Below are 22296 nucleotides of genomic sequence, written 5' to 3' on the forward strand. Positions count from 1 at the left end.
TCACAGAATGACAGAACACTGTAAAAGTGTACAAATATCTACTTATTCTTAAATCAAAATATATGTACTTATGAAGACAAAAAGACTGAAGTCTGAAAAATGTATCATAATAAATCAAGTTTATGACTAAAGAATTTTGAATTAAGTTTATTTTTTTCTGACCCCACTGGAAGTTTTATTATTGTTTTAAGCATTTAAGTAATTGTAGCCCAATTTAAGAACATCTGGATATTCGTACTGGAAAACAAAACAACAATACTGAGAAAAATGTTCATTTTTTGCAGTGGACTCACTATTTCTGTCTTTTTTTTTTCAGTAAAAAATCTAAATAAAACTATTTTCATGCATCACATATTTTCAGATAGCAAGACTTAATGTCATTTTGCATCCTGCTTTAAGAATGTTTATATATTTGTACTGGAAGATAAGACAAAAAGAGTCTTTTGCAGTGCAGTCACATTTCCAGTATTTCATAAACGTATTTTGTAAGTTCACAAGTGATTTGATGAGTAAGCTAATGTTCGTATTTTGCATTACACAAATCTTTTGGTGAGGATCTAGGCCTAATATGAATGTGGGCTGAACACATACGTGAGTCAGTGGAAATGTTAGTAAAATGCGGTGTGTGAACGGCTTTGTCTCTCTGTGTAAACACTGATAACATTCCCAGGTAACGCGTTCATCCACTGCAAATACTACACTGCAGCCCGGAGCAGGATATCCCAGAGAGAAACACGCTCAGGGCGGGGGGAAGCCAGATAGAGCAGTTTATTTTAGCGTGGCTGAATGTGTGTGAAAACACGGAGCGAGAGTAGCGGGGCCGCGCATGCTCATGCACCGCCCACCGCTGCTTGAGTAATGGAAAAACTGATGGAGGAATTCCAGTCTGGGAGAAAAAATGTGAACTTTCACCTTCCTCTCCAGGCCGATCAGATTTAAGGGGCCAAAAATAGAAAAACCTGGAAATCAGCAGCAGCAAGTGTTTTCTCTGTGATTCAGCCCTTCTGGAAGCATAATAAACACTTTCACTTGTGGATCTGAGTCACAGCTCCAATAACGTGGGAAGCTGAGAGGCTTTTGAATTATATGTTAGCTACACCAATGCATTAGTTCAAGAAACACTGTTTGTGTTTCATGTGTTGCCACTTTTTCCTGTTGCTACACGGAACAAATGCTCAGTCTGCTTACTCTGCCTGATTTAGCCAAATCTGAGCTTCCTTTGTGTTGAAGACAACACGACACAACACATTTTACTTGTCATATCATGAATTCCTCTGAGTTTATATCTCACAAATCTGAGAGTTGATTTTATATGTGCAATTCTTAGTTCATATAACATATTTCTGAATTAATATCTCACAATTCTGAGTTTATATATAATAATTCTAAGTTCATATCTCACAATATATCTCACATTCTGGCTTTATATCTTGTGATTATATATCTTGTGAGATATATGTTTATATCTCACAATTTTGAGTTTGTCTCATAATTCTGAATTTTTATATCACAATTCTAAGTTTATATCACACAATTCTGATTGTATACCTCATAATTCCGATCTTATATCCCATAATTCTGAATTTACATCTCATAATTCTGGGTTTATATCAGCAATTCTGAGTTTATATCTCACAATTCTAAGTTTATATCTGCAATTCTGACTTTATATCTCACAATTCTAAGTTTATATCATGTAATTCTGAGTTTATATCTGCAATTCTGAGTTTATATCTCTTAATTCTGAGTTTATATCTCATAATTCTGAGTTTATATCATGTAATTCTGAGTTTATATCTCTTAATTCTGAGTTTATATCTCTTAATTCGGAGTTTATATCTCTTAATTCTGAGTTTATATCACGTAATTCTGAGTTTATATCTCATAATTCTGAGTTTATATCACGTAATTCTGAGTTTATATCTCATAATTCTGAGTTTATATCTGCAATTCTGAGTTTATATCTCATAATTCTGAGTTTATATCATGTAATTCTGAGTTTATATTGGTAATTCTGAGTTTATATCATGTAATTCTGAGTTTATATCATGTAATTCTGAGTTTATATTGGTAATTCTAAGTTTATATCGGTAATTCTGAGTGTATATCTCATAATTCTGAGTTTATATCATGTAATTCTGAGTTTATATAGGTAATTCTGAGTTTATATCATGTAATTCTGAGTTTATATCTCTTAATTCTGAGTTTATATTGGTAATTCTAAGTTTATATCGGTAATTCTGAGTTTAAATCTCATAATTCTGAGTTTATATAGGTAATTCTGAGTTTATATCATGTAATTCTGAGTTTATATCTCTTAATTCTGAGTTTATATTGGTAATTCTGAGTTTATATCATGTAATTCTGAGTTTATATTGGTAATTCTAAGTTTATATCGGTAATTCTGAGTTTATATCTCATAATTCTGAGTTTATATCGGTAATTCTGAGTTTAAATCTCTTAATTCTGAGTTTATATCATGTAATTCTGAGTTTATATTGGTAATTCTAAGTTTATATCGGTAATTCTGAGTTTATATCTCATAATTCTGAGTTTATATCATGTAATTCTGAGTTTATATTGGTAATTCTAAGTTTATATCGGTAATTCTGAGTTTATATCTCATAATTCTGAGTTTATATCGGTAATTCTGAGTTTAAATCTCTTAATTCTGAGTTTATATAGTTAATTCTGAGTTTATATCATGTAATTCTGAGTTTATATCTCTTAATTCTGAGTTTATATTATGTAATTCTGAGTTTACATATGACCCTGGACCACAAAACCAGTCATAAGGGTCAGTTTTTTGAAATTGAGATTTATACGTCATTTGAAAGCTGAATAAATAAAGCTTTCCACTGATGTATGGTTTGCTAAAATAGGACCGTATTTGGTCAAGATACAACTATTTAAAAATCTGAAATCTGAAAAAAAAGAAAGAAAAGAAAATATGAGAAAATCACCTTTAAAGTTGTCTAAATGAAGTTCTTTGCAAAGCATATTACTAATCAAAAATTAATGTTTTGATATGTTTACTATAGGAAATTTACAAAATATCTTCATGGAACATGATCTTAATATCCTAATGATTTTTGGATAACTGTGACCCATACAATGTATTGTTGGCTATTGCTACAAAAATACCTGTGATACTTATCTGATTTTGTGCTCCAGGGTCACATATCTGCAATTATCTCGTTTATATATCGTAATTCATAATTTTCAAGTTCAAATTCAAGTGTTTTATTCTCATTTCTCCCACAGAGACAAACGAGAAACAGCATCATAATGTAATAAAACATATGTATTCCACAAAACACATTAGCAACAATAATGACAACACACTGCAAAGTTATCTCATCAATTAAACTGGAATAATAAGTCTGCAAATGCTGCACTGAGATAAACCATAATGTGCAATAATAAACATTAAACTGTAGTCCTTAAAGTAGAAGAGTGCAAAGTATATTTGGAGGGAGAGTTAACATGGTATCCAGTGTCCACTGTTGGGCCCACAAGAGACAGAGATGAAGATGAGAGCAGTGCTCAGCCACAGCTGTTCAATAACCTGATCACATGAGGAAAGAAGCTGTTTCTTGTCTTGTAATCTGTATTGTTGTTTGGGGTCTTCTTCAAGATGAAAGTAGGCAGAACAGACCGGCAGCGGGGCGAGTGCTCTCCTTCATAACGCTGGTTGCTCTCTTGAGGCGCTGCACTTTATAGATGTCCATAGATCTCCACGTCTTCATAGATGGGAGACTGGATGCCGTGATATTCTGGGCAGCCTTTACCACCTTCTGTAGGGCCGTGCTGTCAGCGGCCAAAGCAGACTGTGATGTTATTGCTCTCCAGTACACGTCTATAAATGCTGGTCATGATGGTGTTACTCATGCCTGCTTTTTTAAGTATTCTCAGGAAGTCTAGTCATTGTTGGTGTTTCTTCACCAAGGAAATGTTGTTCTCGTTCCAAGCAAAATCATTTGTTATATAAACACCCAGAAACTTGAAGCTTCCACTATTTTTACTGCAGCACCATTAATGATCATTGGATCATGAGTCACAGAAGACTTCCTGAAGACAACGATCATTTCCTTTGTCTTGCTGACATTAAGGGTTAGATCATTGTTTCTGCAGCACTGCTCCAAGAGTTTCACCTCCTTTCCATATGCTGTAAACACATAGACGCACTACTGTTATGCTCCATTCATATCCTGTAATTCTAAGTTTTTAATCGCACAATTTTTTAGTTTATACCTTATGAACATACAAACATTATAAACATGTCAGCTGCTAACCGGAGTTATTAAAGAAAACTAAAACTACAACTAGAAACATAAAAAAAATCTTGAAATAAATGTTAAAGTATAATATTTTAAAAACTTAAACTCATTTTATTTCTCATTTCTGTTAAGTTTAACTTGATGTAAAATAACTAAAACAAACACTGAAATAAAAATGTATATAAACTATGGAGGCATATTTTAAAAACAAAAACTAATCAATAATAATAATAATAATAACAAAACTAAATTGCTAAAACCTTTAAATTAAAATGACAAAGTATGAAAATAAAACTAATTGACAATTATATAGTTTATATCTCACAATTCTGATTTTATATCACACAATTGTAAGTTTATATTGTGTCATTCTCGCAATTCTGAGTTCATATCTGTAATTATAGTTTATATCTTGTAAATCAAGTGTTTTTACTGTTTTTGCAATTCTAAGTTTATATCGTGTAATTCTATAAGTTTATATTTCATAATTCTGAGTTTATATTTTGCAATTCTGACTTACATATAAACATTATAAACATGTCAGCTGCTAGCCAGAGTTATTAAAGATAACAAACTAGAAACATAAAAAAATTAACTTGAAATAAATGTTAAATTACAATATTTTAAAAACTCATTTTATTTCTCATTTTTGTTAAGCTTAACTTGATGTGAAATAACTAAAACAAACACTGAAATAAAACACAAAACAAAAGTGCAAAATCCTTTAAATTAAAATGAAAACAGAAAGCATGAAAATAAAACTAATTCTACACCGTAAAAAACAATTTGTTGAGTCGGCTTAAAATAATTTGTTATCTGGCTGCCTTAAAATTTTAAGTTCAGTCAACTCAAAAAGAGTTTAGACAACTTGAAATGTCAAGGTACTAAGTGACAACTTATTTATTTGAGTTGATGCAACTTACCTTTAAGGCAGCTGGGTTACTTACCTTGCTTTTAAGTTTAACAAACACAAATATCTAAATTGTCACTTAGTACAACTTAACATTTCAAGTTGACTAAACTTATTTGAGTTGACTGAACTTAACATTTTAAGGCAGCAGGGTAACACATTATTTTAAGCTGACTTAATAAATTGTGTTTTTTGTTTTTTACAGTGTACTAGTATCTCAATAATACTAAAACAACAGCATCTTCTGCAGCGTCTGTCTGTGTTTCTGTAATCCTGGAGATTCAGCGAGACTGAGAACAGAAGATTTTCCTCTGGGTTTGTTCTTTGAGCTTGTGTGGAGTAAAGCAGAACAGACTGGTGTTCAGCTCTGCTCTGTGCGTCTATTTTCTGACTCCAGAGGCTCCAATTAACCTCGCATGTGATTTTAATTTGGCCGATGCACAAAGTCTCTGTTTCCAGCTTTAGCTGAGTTATAAATCGGTGACATATTTCTGCTATTCCTGCGGGTTTGAGCTCAGAGTGACTGTCCTATTTCAGCTCTCACAGGACACCCGTAATATCAGCTCCCCGCACCCGTGATTATTTTGGAAAGTAAATTAACAGTGTGCCCTACATTTCACTTATAAATATAAACGCATAAATGTAACCTGCCTCGGAACATTGACATATGCCACAATACATCCATTCAGGTCAGATCCTTACGGGTGAAGCTCACAAAACACGTGCAAATGATATTTTGCTCCAAAATCAAAGCAAATACAAATAAAAGCCATATTTTCAGTCTTATGTCAACTAGCTCCCATTGCAACATTTCTTACGGTTTTAAATACATAGAAATGTAAATAAAAAAAGATTTGATTTTTTTATATTCTGGACACAGACAAAAATGAGAGAGAGAAACATATGTACATACACATTTTGAAACAAAAATTGAGAAGCATACAGTCTTGTAAATGGGTAAATGGGTTAGTAGTGAAGCTGTGTTTCCGCAATGATGACTGTATGTCAGCATGTCTTGACCTGTTGCCAGACCTTCAGCCCCTAATGGACACTGATGGTACTACAACTGTATTTACTGTACAACATTTACTACATTATATTGAATCTCCAGAGCTCATACTGCCATCCTAGTTTTATAAAGACACTCACAGTTGAAAGTTTATTTTAATGTTCTGAACTGAAATGTTTCCTGCTGAAAATACCAGCAGAAGTCACCGAGATATTAAGAATGAGAAATGAAAGCTGTGTTAGAGGTTACGCTAGAGAGAAGAGACATTCATGATGAGATCTCACTCACACACACATGAGGATGTGAAGAAACACACACACACTGCAGTACAAATGCTGTGGTTCTAAAGAACATCAGCTGATTAAATAAGCTTTCCATTGATGTATTGTTTGTTAGAATAGAACAATATTTGGTCGAGATACAACTGTTTGAAAATCTGGAATCTGAGGGTGCAAAAAAATCAAAATATTGAGAAAATCACCTTTAAAGTTGTCCAAATGAAGTTGTTAGCAATGCATATTACTGATCAATAATTAAGTTTTGATATATTACAAAATATCTTCATAAAACATGATCTTTACTTAATATCCTAATGATTTTTGGCATAAAAGAAAAATCAATCATTTTGACCCATACAATGTAGTTTTGGCTACTGCCACAAATATACCCGTGATACTTATAACTTTTTGGTCAAGGGTCACATATGAATGATTATTAGGTTAATTATTATAGTTAATTAAAACTAAAATCATTAAAAAAATATAGATATATATTTTTTAAATTTTCATTAAGTTTAACTTGATACTAAAACAACTGCAACTAAAAACGAATAAAATCTATATAGACATTTTTTAAAAATCAGCAATAAAATATAATTCTAAAAAAAAGAAAACAACAAAATTGCTAAAACTTTAACAAAAATTAAATTGAAATTTAACTATTTAATCAATACAAAATCTAAAATGAAAATGATTAAATATTAAAAATGACATCACTGCAAATATATACAGCGCTTTTAAACTTTAAAAAGTAAGTGTTCATGCTGCCACAAAATTTTAAGTTTAGTCAACATGAAATGTTCAGTTGTACTACATGAAAACGATATTTGAGTTGAGTAAACTTAAATTTTAAGGCAGCACAAACACTTACTTTTTTAAGTTGAAAAGTTTTTTTTTTTTTTTTTACAGTGTACACACCATATACCATAACGACAAAAAAACTAATTTAAACACTAAAATTAAAATTAAATTTTAAAACACTTACTTAGTACTTAGCTGAAGCACCTTTACAGCCTCAAGTCTTTTTTGGGTACGATGAGACAGTTTTTGCACATTTGCATTTGGCAGTTATCTGCCATTCTTCTCCTCACCTCTTCACCTCTCAAGCTCTGTGAGTTTGGATAGGGGCAGACACACATTTTCAGGTTTCTTCAGAAATATCTGACTGGGTTCAAGTCCAGGCTGTGGCTGGGCCACTCAAGAATATTGTAGGGAAATTTTAAAGTTGGAGGAGAAAATGAGATGGGAGTTTTTCGACATACCCTAACTGTATTGAACTGGAATACACAGAGTGTGCATGCACTTTGCAGAGAATAGATAAGACGAGAGTTTGAGGTTAAAAAGTATATACATTTTTTTTGTTGTTGTTGTTTTTGTTTTGCTAGATAAGACCCTTCTTCCTCAGCTGGGATCGTTTAGAGCCCTTTGAAGCTGCATTTAAACTACATTTTGGAAATTCAAACCCACCGTAGAAGTCCACTATATGGAGAACAATCCTAAAATGTTTTCCTCAAAAAACATAATTTCTTTACGACTGAAAAAAGAAAGACATGGAATTGAATGACAAGTGGGTGAGTACATTATCTGTACATTTTTGTTCTGGAAGTGAACTTCTCCTTTGAGATGTATGTGCCTTTCCAAATATACTCATTCAAATGAATTTGCCACAGGTTAACTTCACTCTAAGTATAGTAACATCTACAAGCAATATAAATGCTCCTGAGCTAAATTGCCACTGTCCCAGATAAAGGTATGAATACTTATGCAATGGAGTCATTTCAGTTTTTTATTTTTAATACATTTGGAAAGATGTTAAAATCTGTTTTTTGCTTTGTCATTATAGTGTACTGATGTGGAAAAAAGTAATTTAAAGCAGTTTAACACAAGCCAGCAACATAACAAAACAAGAAAAATGAAGGGGTATGAATACTTTTGCAAGGCACTACACACACATATATATTTACATCTGTGTCATATTCTCAGCAATCTTAGAGACCTACAAAAGAGTCAATTTTGAGCTGAAGCTCAAAACACCACAGATATGAAAGACATCTGCTGCTGAAGATCAAACTGAGGACCCTATGAAACACTATGATGTCTCTTTTGCTCATCAAGACTGCATTTATTTGTTTAAAAATACAGTAAAAATTGTGAAATATTATTGAAATTTAAAAGCGCTGTTTTCTATGTGAATATGTGTTAAACTGTAATTTATTTCTGTGATGCGCAGCTGAATTTTCAGCATCATTACTCCAGTCTTCAGTGTCACATGATCCTTCAGAAATCATTCTAATATGCTGATTTGCTGCTCAACAAACATTTACGATTATTAGCAATGTTGAAAACAGTTATATCTTTGTGGAAACTGTGATACACTGTATTTTTCAGGATTCACAGATGAATACAAAATTCAAAAGAGCAGCATTTATTTGACAATATGATCTTTTGTAACATTATAAATGTCTTTATTCTTACATTTGATCACTTTAATGCATCACTGATGAATTACATTTACACAATAAAACAGTCAATTTGATAAAGAATAGCATATGCATTTGATTTAAGTGAGGTGGTTGTATTATTTGTGCTCTCATGTCAGTTTCACTTTATTACCAGCAGATGGAGCCACTCAAACACAGAAACACACACACATCCTTCAATCAGTGATTTCTGGAACAGACTGTGAATCCATTGGTTACTCCATTCTCCATGAATCATTTTGTAGAAAAATCACAAGAATCTTTTGAGGAAAGTTTATTTGTTCATCTCTCAATCATCGTTGAATTGCATTATATAATATGTGACCGTGGACCACAAAACCAGTCATAAGGGTCAATTTTTCGAAATTGAGATTTATACATCATCTGAAAGCTGAATAAATAAACTTTTCCATTGATGTATGATTTGTTTGGCTGAGATACAGCTACTAAGCAAATCAAGAAATCAAAATACTGAGAAAATCAGCTTGTACAAATGAAGTTCTTAGCAATGCATATTACTAATCAGAAATGAAGTTTTATTATATTTACGGAAGGACATTTACAAAATATCTTGATGGAACATGATCTTTACTTAATATCCTAATGATTTTTGGCATAAAAGAAAAATCCATCATTTTGACGCATACAATGAATCGTTGGCTATTGCTACAAATATACCCGTGATACTTAACACGGGTTTTGTGGTCATTTCAGTCTCTACTAATAAGACATGTTATTCGAGATACAGATTGACCACTGAAATTTACATCATTTTATGTCAGTATCTGCTTGTACTGTTATAAAGATCTCATTGATTTACATTAAAAGCAGCAGAATTTCATCATATAAATATGAGCATCTGCAGCAAATTCATATGTTTGCTCAGTTTGAGTCTCTGAATAAAACTGAGCTGTTTTTACTTTATATTCTAACTATATCAGACAATATGAAAGCCTGATGATCAAATACGTGACCCTGGAGCACAATATTTGTAGCAATCGTCAACGATACATTGTATGGGTCAAAATTATCAATTTTTCTTATCAAGACGATGTTCCATGAAGATATTTTATGAATATATATCAAAACATATTTTTTGATTAGTTCAATTAGTTTAATATGCATTGCTAAGATCTTCATTTGGACAACTTTAAAGGTGATTTTCTCAATATTTAGATTTTTTTGCACCCTCAGATTCCAGATTTCAAAATAGTTGTATCTCAGCCAAACAAATCATACATCAATGGAAAGCTTATTTATTCAGCTTTCAGATGATGTATCTCAGTTTTGGAAAATTGACTCTTATGACTGGTTTTGTGGCCCAAGGTCACATATGACACTCAAAAAAAAAAAAAAAAAAAAAAAAAAAATCCGAACTAATTTTTTAGATTATCTTTCACATTTTTTGATGATTCAATAAAGTCCTCAATTAAAAAAAAAAAAAAACAAAAAAAAAACATAGTTTTTCTAAACAAAGATATAGACTATTATTTTCTATGTCAGTCTTTGTCTGATACGGTCACTATTGTTTTGAACACAAACACACAACGGCAGACGGAGCGATGAAGATTATCTAGTTCATATCAGTCGTCTTTGAGCACAAAATGTTCTGATCCAAAGAGACTTTCCACAGACGTCACACACACACACACACACACACTCCTGTTTTCTGCTTGAGTGTTTCTGAACAGTGTGTGACCATCAGTGACTCGACAAATCAAAACAACACACACACCCAACTATCAGCTGATAATATAAATGCTAGACATGAAATATTCAGATAAGTTTAGGGGAAATAATCAGACCTCCTTTCACAAATGACTCACCTTATCTAGAATGAGTCCAGTCTGTGCGTGTGTGTGTGTGTGTTCTCATGTAGATAATATGAGTGAATCACAGTCAGACTCGTTCTTCAGTGTGTTCTGGTGTCGTCTGTGACTCAGATGTCAGTGTAAAGAGAGAGAGATGATCTCTGTAACGGCCTCTGTAAGTCTAAATGAACACGGATCAGAGCCTGTTTTTATACAAAGTGTTTCACAGTGACTAAGCCCAAGTCTAACCATCGCATTAAATATGATTTATTTATTTATGAATCAGTTTCTCAGCTGGGAATCTCCCACAAGGAGCGTCTGTCAGATTTTGTTCTTTTCTGGAGAATAATAAATCCTCAAACTATAACTAAACACGTACACACACACACACACAGCTTCATCAGGAAGTGTTTCTTCCTGAGTAAAGCCCCAGTGTAAGATGACTATTGTTTACTATAGACTCTGAGTGTGTGTGTATTCAGGAAGGTATGGATCATAACACACACACACACACACACACACACACACACACACACACACACACACATACAGACACTCATAGATATTTTTAATTGCCTTTTATTGATGAAATCTGTTTCAAAATTTGTTAAAAGTCCAATGATCTTAGCTTGAAAAAATATTCTTGTTCTTATATTCTAATATTCTTGTGCCAAGAACAATATAATTTCTGTTACAAAAACAGTTTATTAAAAGTCAAAAGTTTATCTCTAAAAGAATATTGACCTTGATACACCACAATAACAATTAAATACAGATAGATAGATAGATAGATAGATAGATAGATAGACAGATAGATAGATAGATAGATAGATAGATAGATAGATAGATTCTCTTCTCACCTGTTTTATTTTGCATTTTTCTTTTTTTGTTTTTGCCATTTTATTGGGTGTTTTCAGTTTTATTAGTATTCTTTTTAAATGTCTTTACAGTTTTTACAATTTTATTTCAGTTTTACATTTTAAATACGCTTCTATATTTGATTATTTTTATAATCAATTATATAATTAATTATAATTAATTAAAATATTTAATTGCTAAAAAAAATTAAAAATTAAAATATTTAATTATAGTAAATGAAACGCTATTGATTTTTAAATTATTTTTCATTAATAGTTTTAATTGGGTTTTTCACTTTTTTATTTTATATTTTTTTTTTTTTTTTTTTTTTTTTTTTTTTAATAATGTTGTTTGTGTGTTTTTCTCATTTTTATTATTATTTCTCTTTTTTATATGCCTTTTATTAATGAAATCTGTTTCAAACTTCATAAAAATGTCCAATGATCTTAGCTAGAAAAATATTCTTATGGTTTGTGCCAAAAACAATATAATTTGTTACAAAAACAGTCTATTAAAAGTCAAAAGTTTATCTCTAAGAGAATATTGACCTTGACAGGCCACAATAATTATTAAAAACAGACGACAGATAGATTCTCTTCTCACCTGCTCTTATTCTGCTGTTTTGTCAGTATGATGATGATGATGATGATGATCACTTGATGAAGAGGGTCAGATTCAGGCATTTCTCATTGACTCACAAGCCACGGCCTCATGGGAGTCAAAGCCTCGGGCGTGTCGTTCAGTATCAGCTGGATTCTGGTCACAGACTCAGGCTGCCGTCCAATCACGCGACACCACTGGGAATTGTGGGTGAGGAACGAGCGGTTCCCAGATGAACTGAGCGAGAAAAGCCTGAAAAAAAAAATACAAACCAGTGTTATTTATAGTGTCATTGAGATGCTATCTAAGGTTTTTTTGGCATTTTTTTTTTTTTAATTTTTGCAAAAATGTTATATATGAATAGATATATACACTGACCAAAATGATGAACGCAACACTTTTGTTTTTGCCCCCATTTTTCATGAGCTGAACTCAAAGATTTAAGACCTTTTCTATGTACACAAAAGGCCTATTTCTTTCAAATATTGTTCACAAATCTGTCTAAATCTGTCTTAGTGAGCACTTCTCCTTTGCGGAGATAATCCATCCACCTCACAGGTGTGGCATATCAAGATGCTGATTAGACAGCATGATTATTGCACAGGTGTGCCTTAGGCTGGACACAATAAAAGGCCGCTCTGAAATGTGCAGTTTTATCACACAGCATAATGCCACAGATGTTGCAAGTTTTGAGCGAGTGTGCGATTGGAATGCTGACTGCAGGAATGTCCACCAGAGCTGTTGTCCGTTAATTGAATGTTCATTTCTCTACCATAAGCCGTCTCCAAAGGCGTTTCAGAGAATTTGGCAGTACATCCAACCGGCCTCACAACAGTAGACCACGTGTAACCACACCAGCCCAGGACCTCCACATCCAGCATCTTCACCTCCAAGATCGTCTGAGACCATAACCAAAAAATTTCTGCACAAACTGTCAGAAACCATCTTAGGGAAGCTCAACTGCATGCTCGTCGTCCTCATCGGGGTCTCGACCTGACTGCAGTTCGTTGTCGTAACCGACTTGTGTGGGCAAATGCTCACATTCAATGGCTTCTGGCACTTTGGAGAGGTGTTCTCTTCACGGATGTAACCAGGTTTTCACTGTACAGGGCAGATGGCAGACAGCGTGTATGGTGTCGTGTGGGTGAGCGGTTTGCTGATGTCAACGTTGTGGATTGAGTGGCCCATGGTGGCAGTGGGGTTATGGTATGGGCAGGAGTATGGTAAAACTGCACATTTTAGAGTGGCCTTTTATTGTGGCCAGCCTAAAGCACACCTGTGCAATAATCATGCTGTCTAATCAGCATCTTGATATGCCACACCTGTGAGGTGGATGGATTATCTCCGCAAAGGAGAAGTGCTCACGAACACAGATTTAGACAGATTTGTGAACAATCTGTTTTTGCAAATTAACTATCTCTCTCTCTCTCTATATGAAATCACTGAATCAAATATTTTATTTATTTATTTTTTACTTAACTATAACACACACTGTTAAAAAAATACTTAAACTTAATAGTTGAAGTATAGTTTCAACTTAAAATAATTTGTTACCTCGCTGACTTAAAATTTTTGGTTTGGTCAACTTAAATATTCCAGTTGTCACTTAAATTAACATTAAAGGGGTCATCGGATGCCCATTTTCCACAAGTTGATATGATTCTTTAGGGTCTTAATGAAAAGTCTCTAATATACTTTGATTAAAAATTCTCAATGGTTTTGTAAAACAACACCCTTTTTACCTTGACAAAATCATCTCTGCAAAAATCATCTCATTCTGATGGATTGTTCCTTTAAATGCAAATGAGCTCTGCTCACTCCACCCCTCTCTTCTCTCTGTGGAGTAATGATCTTGTTTACTTTAGCTGCATTTAGCTGCGTTTAGCGGCTAAACTTCCTAACTACCACGTTATAAGGCGGTCACAAAGATTCAGAAAAAAAATGCTTATACTCACTTCTGCTGGATCATGAATGATTTGCGTGAACATAGACGGATATATGTAGATCGGGAGGCGCATTCCCTTCACAAACAAACGTAATCCACTGCATCTTCAGCGGCTCAGATGTCGGGAGTAAATGACGACCACTATGTTCATTATTACATCCAGCAACACAACACCTCAATCACTCAATCAGAGATATTCTTGTCTAACTTACATCCCTGCTCCGGCATCAAAACAAAGAGGTCGGACTGTTACAGCTGATCTGAGGTAAAACGCTCATGTCAATCAACTATTGTGGCCTCTGTCATGTGACGGCACAACGACAGACATCTCAGAATGGCTCGATTTGAAAAAGGGGATATTATTTTTACAGATTAATTAAAAACCACTGCATAGAATTTTATCATTATAGGGTAGATTTGTACATACACTGACAACACACATTAATGTTCAAACAACATGAAAAAGTGAACTTTGCATCCGATGACCCCTTTAAGTAACTTAAACTTTCAAGCTGACTAAACCAAAAAATTTAAGGCATTGGGGTAACAAATTATATTAAGTTGAAACAACTTTTTGAGGCCATTGGCCATGAAACAGGGATTGCAAGTTACTATATGTGTGTCTGAAAAGGTTCATCTTTTAGTGTCTAATGAAATGAAATGTTAAAGAGAAATTTCTAGAATGTTGTAATGAAGATCAAAGCTGCTAGGAGTCTCAGTGAAGAGCGAGTGATTCATTACACAACATACTTTGAGAATGACGAACACAACGGCAACTGAGTGTGAGTCACGGCATTTCCTTCTGTACCTGAACACACTGAGACGTGATTCACACACACACACACACACACCAGAGGACATTTAGAGGTTAAAGCAGTTCACATGCAGTAATAACCTAATGAAAGCCTCCAGCGTTTCAGACAAATCACATTTACAAAGATCGTCTTGGTGTTAAAAAGTGTTTGTGAGCAAATCAGTGCTGATGGAATCAAATACTGATAGTTCTTCTGCTAGTGAGCTGTCTTGTGGTCTACATAGTCAACATACTAGCTAAATGAACCCTGATCTGAAAAAATGAAAACAACTTACAGGAAGCACTTTAAAAACCCTTACCATAACTCCAGTTCATCAGTTCACATCTTGAGAACACAAAAGCTGAACCAAATCCATCAAGACATACAAGTCTATAATCCATAATAACACTTCCTCCAGTGAAAAAGTGGTCTTGTCTGAAACAGGAGAGAAATCTGCACAGATCAAAACAGCTCTAAACAAATATGTGGCTCGATTTTGATATGAGAGATTATGGATCATGGACTCATATTTTAGTTAAAAACGTCTAAAGATGGATTTGTTTTTAGCTTTTGTCTTCTCGATGTTAACTAATGGACTGAAGTGGTGTGGATTATTGTGATGTTTTAACATTTTTCTTTATAAACAACTCAGTGAAGCCAAAACCACTTAAAATGCATGTGAAATGGTCTCTGATGGACTATTACGTGTTTCACTACATCTTGAAAGTTTCCAAACCAACTTAATATAATAAAGCACTGAGATGAGAAAAGCATTTTTGTTTATTTATTTATTTTTTATTACATTAATTTGTTAATACTTTCAATTAGTTTTATTTTACATTTTTTCTTTTCTTTTCTTTTCTTTTTTGTTCATTTTACATTTTGTTTTTGTCATTGTATTGGGTGTTTTTAGTCATTTTTATTTTAAAGAACTTTTTAAATATGCCTGTATAGTTTTATCAGTTTTATTTCAGTTTTAGTTTTTTATATTAGATTTTATTATTGAATTATTTAATTAAAATATTTAAAATATTTAATTACACTAAATGAAACACTATTGATTTTTTTATAATTTTGTGTGTTGTATTATTATTTAAGTTTTTTATGTTTGCAGATTTTTAAACTTATTGTTTTAGCTGTACATTTAGGAAAAAAAAAATATATATATATATTATATTATAATTGTACGCTTTAATTTTTTTTTTTAGTTTATTTAAATTATTGAAGAAGAACATTATGTCAAGTCTTGTGTTTCTATGTGTTTTGCTGGTCTAAACTCTAAAGTCTTTTCTTAGTTTTTTTTTTTTTTTAATTAATTTTTAATAATTTAGTTTGGGTGTCTGTTTTCACATTTTTACTATTATTTCTGTTTTTTTTTTTTAAATATGTCTGCAGATTTTTTTTTAATTAATTGTTTTATATATTTAGATGTTTTTTAAATTTTTTTTTTTTTCGGCAACTAGCTGAAATAAAATAATTGTACGTTTTTTATCTTATTTTATTTAATTTAACTTTAGTTTTTATAACAAAAATATGTTGTTATGGTTGTAGTTTTAAATAATATAATAACCCTGATGTGATGTGAAATATGGAAGCTACAGGAAAGTCCAAATAAATTTTCAGTAAATGATGTCTGTTCCTCATGCAAAAAATCAGAATACATGGAATATAATCATATGGATGATTGTTACTAAAATGGTGCTTTTGTGGTTTTGTTTTAATATCTGTAATATAGGAAAACTGAAGCCTAAACATCTGTTCTTGAAAGTTTCCAAACCAACTTAATATAATAAAGCACAGACATAAGTTTAGAGCAGCAAAAAACAGAGAAACGCAGGACTCCACATGTGATGAGTTGGGATATAAACCGCAGTCGCTTCGACACTGGAATCTTAATAAAGTTTCTCGTGTGTGTCACACTTTAATCTGAAAAGCTTCCCCTCAGAGAGACGGAGACGCCCTGGAGCAGCAGGAGGAAACGCCCTGAGATCCCTCTGTCCGTCTTTAACGCGTTCGCAAATGAAACACAACAGCTGCTATCAAACCGTCCTGCTCGTCACTAACCCACTGCACTTCAGTCTGATGAGGCTTCACTGCGGTTCCTGTCGCTCTGACTGCAAATATTTACACAGCCTGTTTGGTTTTGTTAACATTTGAACCTATTTTGAGGAGGATCTCAGGATTTATGGCTGCTTTGGGGGATGGGAGCTGCTTTTCTGCTCAGAAGAGCTTCATTATGTTCCTCCTGTGGCCTGAAGAGGCTTCACTCATGATTCCTGCCATCACAGTCTATTTTCAGACCACTAAAGCTCAGCTCACCTCTCTGTCCTCGACTGACACACCGACGCTTTTCCCATCAGCGCTCACTGATCCTTCTGACATCAGGATGAACCGCCGTATCATTCACTGAACACCAAACCTGAATAAACACAGACGTTCAGCAGAATGATTACGCTTCAGTTTTGCTGTATAACAGATGTACAGTGTGACCACGAGCTAGCAAGAGTCAAAAACACCATTTTAGTACCAAAAAAGTCATCCATATGATTATTTTCCAAATATTCTAATGTTTCACGTGAGGAACAGACATCATTTACGTTAAATTTATTTCTGTAGCGTATCTTATTAACATCAAGGTTATTATAGTTATTAAAAAATACAACCATAAAAACATCTTTGTTCTAAAAAATACACATCCAGTTAAATAAAATAAAACTTAAAACTATTTTATTTCAGCTAGTTCTTAAAGAAAAAAAAAAAACTAAAACATGAAAATCTAAAGCTGAAAAAAAAATGACAAAAACTATAAAAACTATAAAATTAAAACCTGTTTTTCAAACTATTAATAAAAAATAATACAAAATATTAATAGTTTTTCATTTAGCTTAACTTAAAGTAAATTAAATATTTTAATTAAATAATTATATTATAAATATTAAAATAATTAAAAAATAATAATAATAATTATAATAATAAAAACTGAAATTAAACATAAATGAAACAAAAATGACTAAAAACACCAAATAAAATGACAAAAACCTTAAAAATAAATAAAATAAAACTTAAAATTATTTTATTTCAGCTAGTTCTCTAAGAAAAACTAAAAAACTAAAATAACAAACATGAAAATCTAAAGCTGAAACAATTCATGAAAAAATTGGTAGACATTTTTTAATTAATAAAATGACAAAAACAAAATTAGTATCACTTGAAAAAATAAAAATTAAAATGAAAAAAAAAACTACAATTCAAAACTTATTTTTCAAACTATTAATAAAAAATAAAAATTTTATTTTAGTTTTTTTTATTTAGTTTAACTTAAAATAAAAAATAATTGTTTTAATTAAATAATTAAATTATAAATAAACTCAAATAAAATTAATAAAAACTATGCAATCATATTAAAAAAAGACAACTATAAAAATGACTGAAACACCCAGTAAAATGACAAAAATATAAAATAACATTAACTGAGACTATTAATAAAGCTAATTTAGTTTAACTTGATGTAATCAAATTAAACAAAAAAAACAATAAAAATGACAAAAACACAAAATTAAGTTTCTCAATGAAAAAAAAAAACACTGCTTCACACATTAGCATATTCATCTCATAAAAGTGAACTTAACACCATTGGCTTTAATATTTTAATATGTGGAAGAAAAAACAGACTTGGTATATACTTTATGGTGCTTTATTGAATCTCGGCAGCCCCCGTCTGTCATTGCATGAACCTGTTTTATTGCACCTTAATTCACGGTTTATATTCTGATGATTCAGCACTGTGATTTTAGTCATGTTATTTTAAAGCAGGTTATTGAAGCAAATGAAATGTTGTATGTGAACGTGTCACACCTGCTGTGTGTGTACGATCAATACTGAATCACAAAGACTCTACACAACTGAATTACAATGGAAGAAAACGTCAATAAGACGTCAATACAGCAGAGCAGAACTTCAAGATGTCCTGAAAGACAGAAGAAGAGGAGGAGATCCATCTGGACTAAAACTGAAAGTTCCCTTTTCATTCTTCATTTTTTTCCTGCATCACTGTAATGAGAATGACATTTTTGTCAATGAAATTTGAGTGTTAAACACACAAGGCTCCTGTAATACATCAGTTTCTTAAATAATTTCATAAACGTTTTGCTGAGATATGGACATTTCTTTACAGTTCAGCCATGAGTGCAGGAAACTAAACCACAAACTCAGCAGAACGAAAACCACCAGCTTCACGACAGCGAATGAATGGAAGATGATGACGGCAGCGAGGAACGATTTCATGACTAGTCAAACCGCTGGATCTGATGAGTCAGAATGACTTTCTGTGGTCTGAAGGAGTTTATAGAGCGTCTTTATATCACACACGAGCAGCTGCGCTTCAGCTCTTTCTCAGTTGATTCATCAAGGCCTGTGCTGGAGTTCGACGCCGACTAATATCAACTAGAGCACTAGTAATGCTGATCGCAGCCCAGAACTGAAGGAGCGCGTGTTTTGAGGTCTTCGGGTCGTGAGGAAGCGAACGAGACGAGGGATTCGGAGTCTTTTCTCTCCTACACGAGTGTGTTTGTAGATCAACAGTGCCAAAGGGAATCTGAGAAAACTCAAAGACACTCAGGAGACGAGCGTGTGACCGCTGGCAGATGGATCAGAGCGTCTGTGGGGAGAAGGAGCTCAACGACAGCCAGAACAGCTCCGATTTCAGCACTATAATGAGTTTGTGCTGGAGAAGAGCTCACGTCAGCTTCACACAGACCACGTTATACACCATAAACCACTAGCACTTCATTATGAGATCTCTGTGTGAGATTTGTGATAGAAAAATGCTGCATGTTTGTATTAAAGTGAAACAGAACTTATGTTCATATATAAAAGCATCAGAATATGATGTGTATTAACACAGCGCACGAGCGGAAGTGAATAACGCCATATCCGCCTTTGATCTCATAGTCAGACTCCACCTGTTCCTCTTCCAGAGCTCAGAACTGTCAGAGGAGGATATGCACATCTCAAACAAACCTGTTAAGTCTCTTTTGAGGTGCAGCTTGTCGTCTTAAAACGTGTTTTTTCACTTGTAAACTGGTCACCTCACCTGAATATGTTCGTAGATTTGTGTTGGATGTTATCTTTGGAATGGAAATATGGATATTTTATTTGTAAACGTCATACTTTTTTCGGTTATTTCAGTTAATGTCATCAAACTAGTGCTAAGCCAGTAGTAGTACACTGTAAAAAAGAAAAAACACAATTTGTTGAGTCAGCTTAAAATAATTTGTTACCCTGCTGCCTTTAAATTTTAAGTTCAGTCAACTAAAATAAGTTCAGTCAACTTGAAATGTTAAGCTGTACTAAGTAACAACTTAGATATTTGTGTTTGCTAAACTTAACAGATGGGTAAGTAACCCAGCTGCCTTTAAATTTTAAGTTGATTTAACTCAAATATCTAAGTTGTCACTTAGTATAATTTAACATTTCAAGTTGAATAATCTTTTTTTGAGCTGACTGAACTTAAAATTTTAAGGTAGATAGGTTACAAATTATTTTAAGTTGACTCAACAAATTGTTTTTTACAGTGTACTGACTGTGTCGTGTAAACATGACCGAAGACGAGAAAAGTTGAACAGACTGATTCAAGTGAGTGAGTCATTTACGCTGGAACCGCTCCGACTGATTCAAACTCGTGACTTCGATCATTCAGTTAGTGATTCACTATAACAAACCAAATCAAAAGAGCCATTCATTTTCAAATTTCGACATCGCATGTAATGATTTTAAAAAGCACGTATAATGTGGGTGAAACGATGCTGTTTGAAATTCCGAATCACTTAAACCATTGCGTCGCAAAATGATTCACTGATTCAAGGCGCTCCAATTGGATCGCGAATCCTTTGATTCAGATTGGGAATTAGGAAAGGGGTCATGAATCACTTAATTCAGATCGGAACTTCGGAGTAGAGGTCTTCACGGAGGACCCGAGACCCGAGGACCCGGGACCCGTACGGGTTCGGGTCCATATTTGAAATGGTCAGCCGGGACCGGGTCGGGTCCCAGTCTATTACCTCGGGTCCTGGGTCTGTTTAACATTTGTGTGTAATACCCGAATCGATCAGAGAACACCGCACCCGCCAGTGATTAGTGTCGGTCAGCACTTTGCGTGTGTTTTGTAACTTCCAACTTGTAAAATTAGGATGAGAAAAGTGTGAGCGGGAAATAAGGTGGGAAAAAATATGCGTGACGCGAAGTTAATGTTAGTACTGCAAGCGGGCAGTACCAAGCTGTCTCATGTGAATCCCTCCTTTAACCTTCAGAAGATTAACTAGGTGGAGCTTTAAGCATATGTTTTGTATTGTTTTCTTTTACTGAAGAAGAGACGCACCTATTGAACACGCACGGTGGTGCAGCGCAGTCGGCTTTGTGTACCCACTTAAAATCCACTCTGATGCGCATTCAAGCAGTGTCTTGCATTAGCCAAAATCATGACAGTCGACCACATATCATCTTATCCAACTGCACGTGAATAAATGCAAATACTCCATAACAGCAAGACCGTGGCGCCGGCTTCCTTGAAAATATGACTGCGCCCGCGCCCGCTTCGCCCTGCTTCGTGACAGCAAATGCCGCCTGCATGCACGAGAGCATGTAACTCAGAGTGGTAAGATGATAATTAATTGTTGATTACTAATTTGAATCAGTACATTATAAGGAAAACAATACCTTAAACAAATTAAGAGTTCTTACTTCTCCGGACACCACTGCACCACTGCGCACGCAGTAAAGTGTAACGCACTTGTTGTTCTGTGCGTTTTTTGACGAAAAAAAAAATGCCCCAGGCTGGAATAATGAATAAATTAAGGTTCTTTCACTCGGCAAGAGAGAGGAACAGCCTAACATGGACGAAAATGTTAGTGTCAAGAAGGATTGATCGCAGTCAGGGCCACTAACAGTAGGTAAGCCAAAAAGTTTTTTTTCGCAACTTGTTTATTGACTTGTTAGCAGTTTGCTGTGCAATATGTGCCGACCGGGTGCAGTCGGGTCTCTGTCTTCCCAGCCGGGTTCGGGTCCAATTTACGAATAACGGTCGGGTCCGCGTCGGGTCCGGGTAGTAAATTTAAGGCATTTCTCGGGTCTACACGGGTTCGGGTCCCACTTTCAAATTAAATACGGGTCCGGGTCGGTTCCGTGCAACAAATTTACGGGTCTCTTTTTGGGTTGGACCCGTGAAGACCTCTACGGAGTGGTTTTGTTACCCGTGAAGATCATTTGATTCAGATCGGAGTGGTTCGCGAATCATGTTATTCAGATCGGAACTGCGTGATTCACGAATCATTTGA

The 22296-nt window shown here is 33.7% G+C and overlaps 1 long non-coding RNA gene across 1 annotated transcript; it reads right to left on the reverse strand.

Moving 5' to 3' along the window:
* Positions 1-3238: 3238 nt before the first annotated feature.
* On the reverse strand, positions 3239-17517 carry LOC127174750 (uncharacterized). The gene is made up of 3 exons (XR_007828903.1): positions 17285-17517; positions 12230-12478; positions 3239-4168 (listed from the first exon to the last, which is right to left on the reverse strand). It is a non-coding gene; the product is annotated as an uncharacterized LOC127174750 (long non-coding RNA).
* Positions 17518-22296: the final 4779 nt, after the last annotated feature.

The sequence above is a fragment of the Labeo rohita genome, chromosome 13 (assembly GCF_022985175.1).
Source record: "Labeo rohita strain BAU-BD-2019 chromosome 13, IGBB_LRoh.1.0, whole genome shotgun sequence".
Lineage (NCBI taxonomy): Eukaryota > Metazoa > Chordata > Actinopteri > Cypriniformes > Cyprinidae > Labeo > Labeo rohita.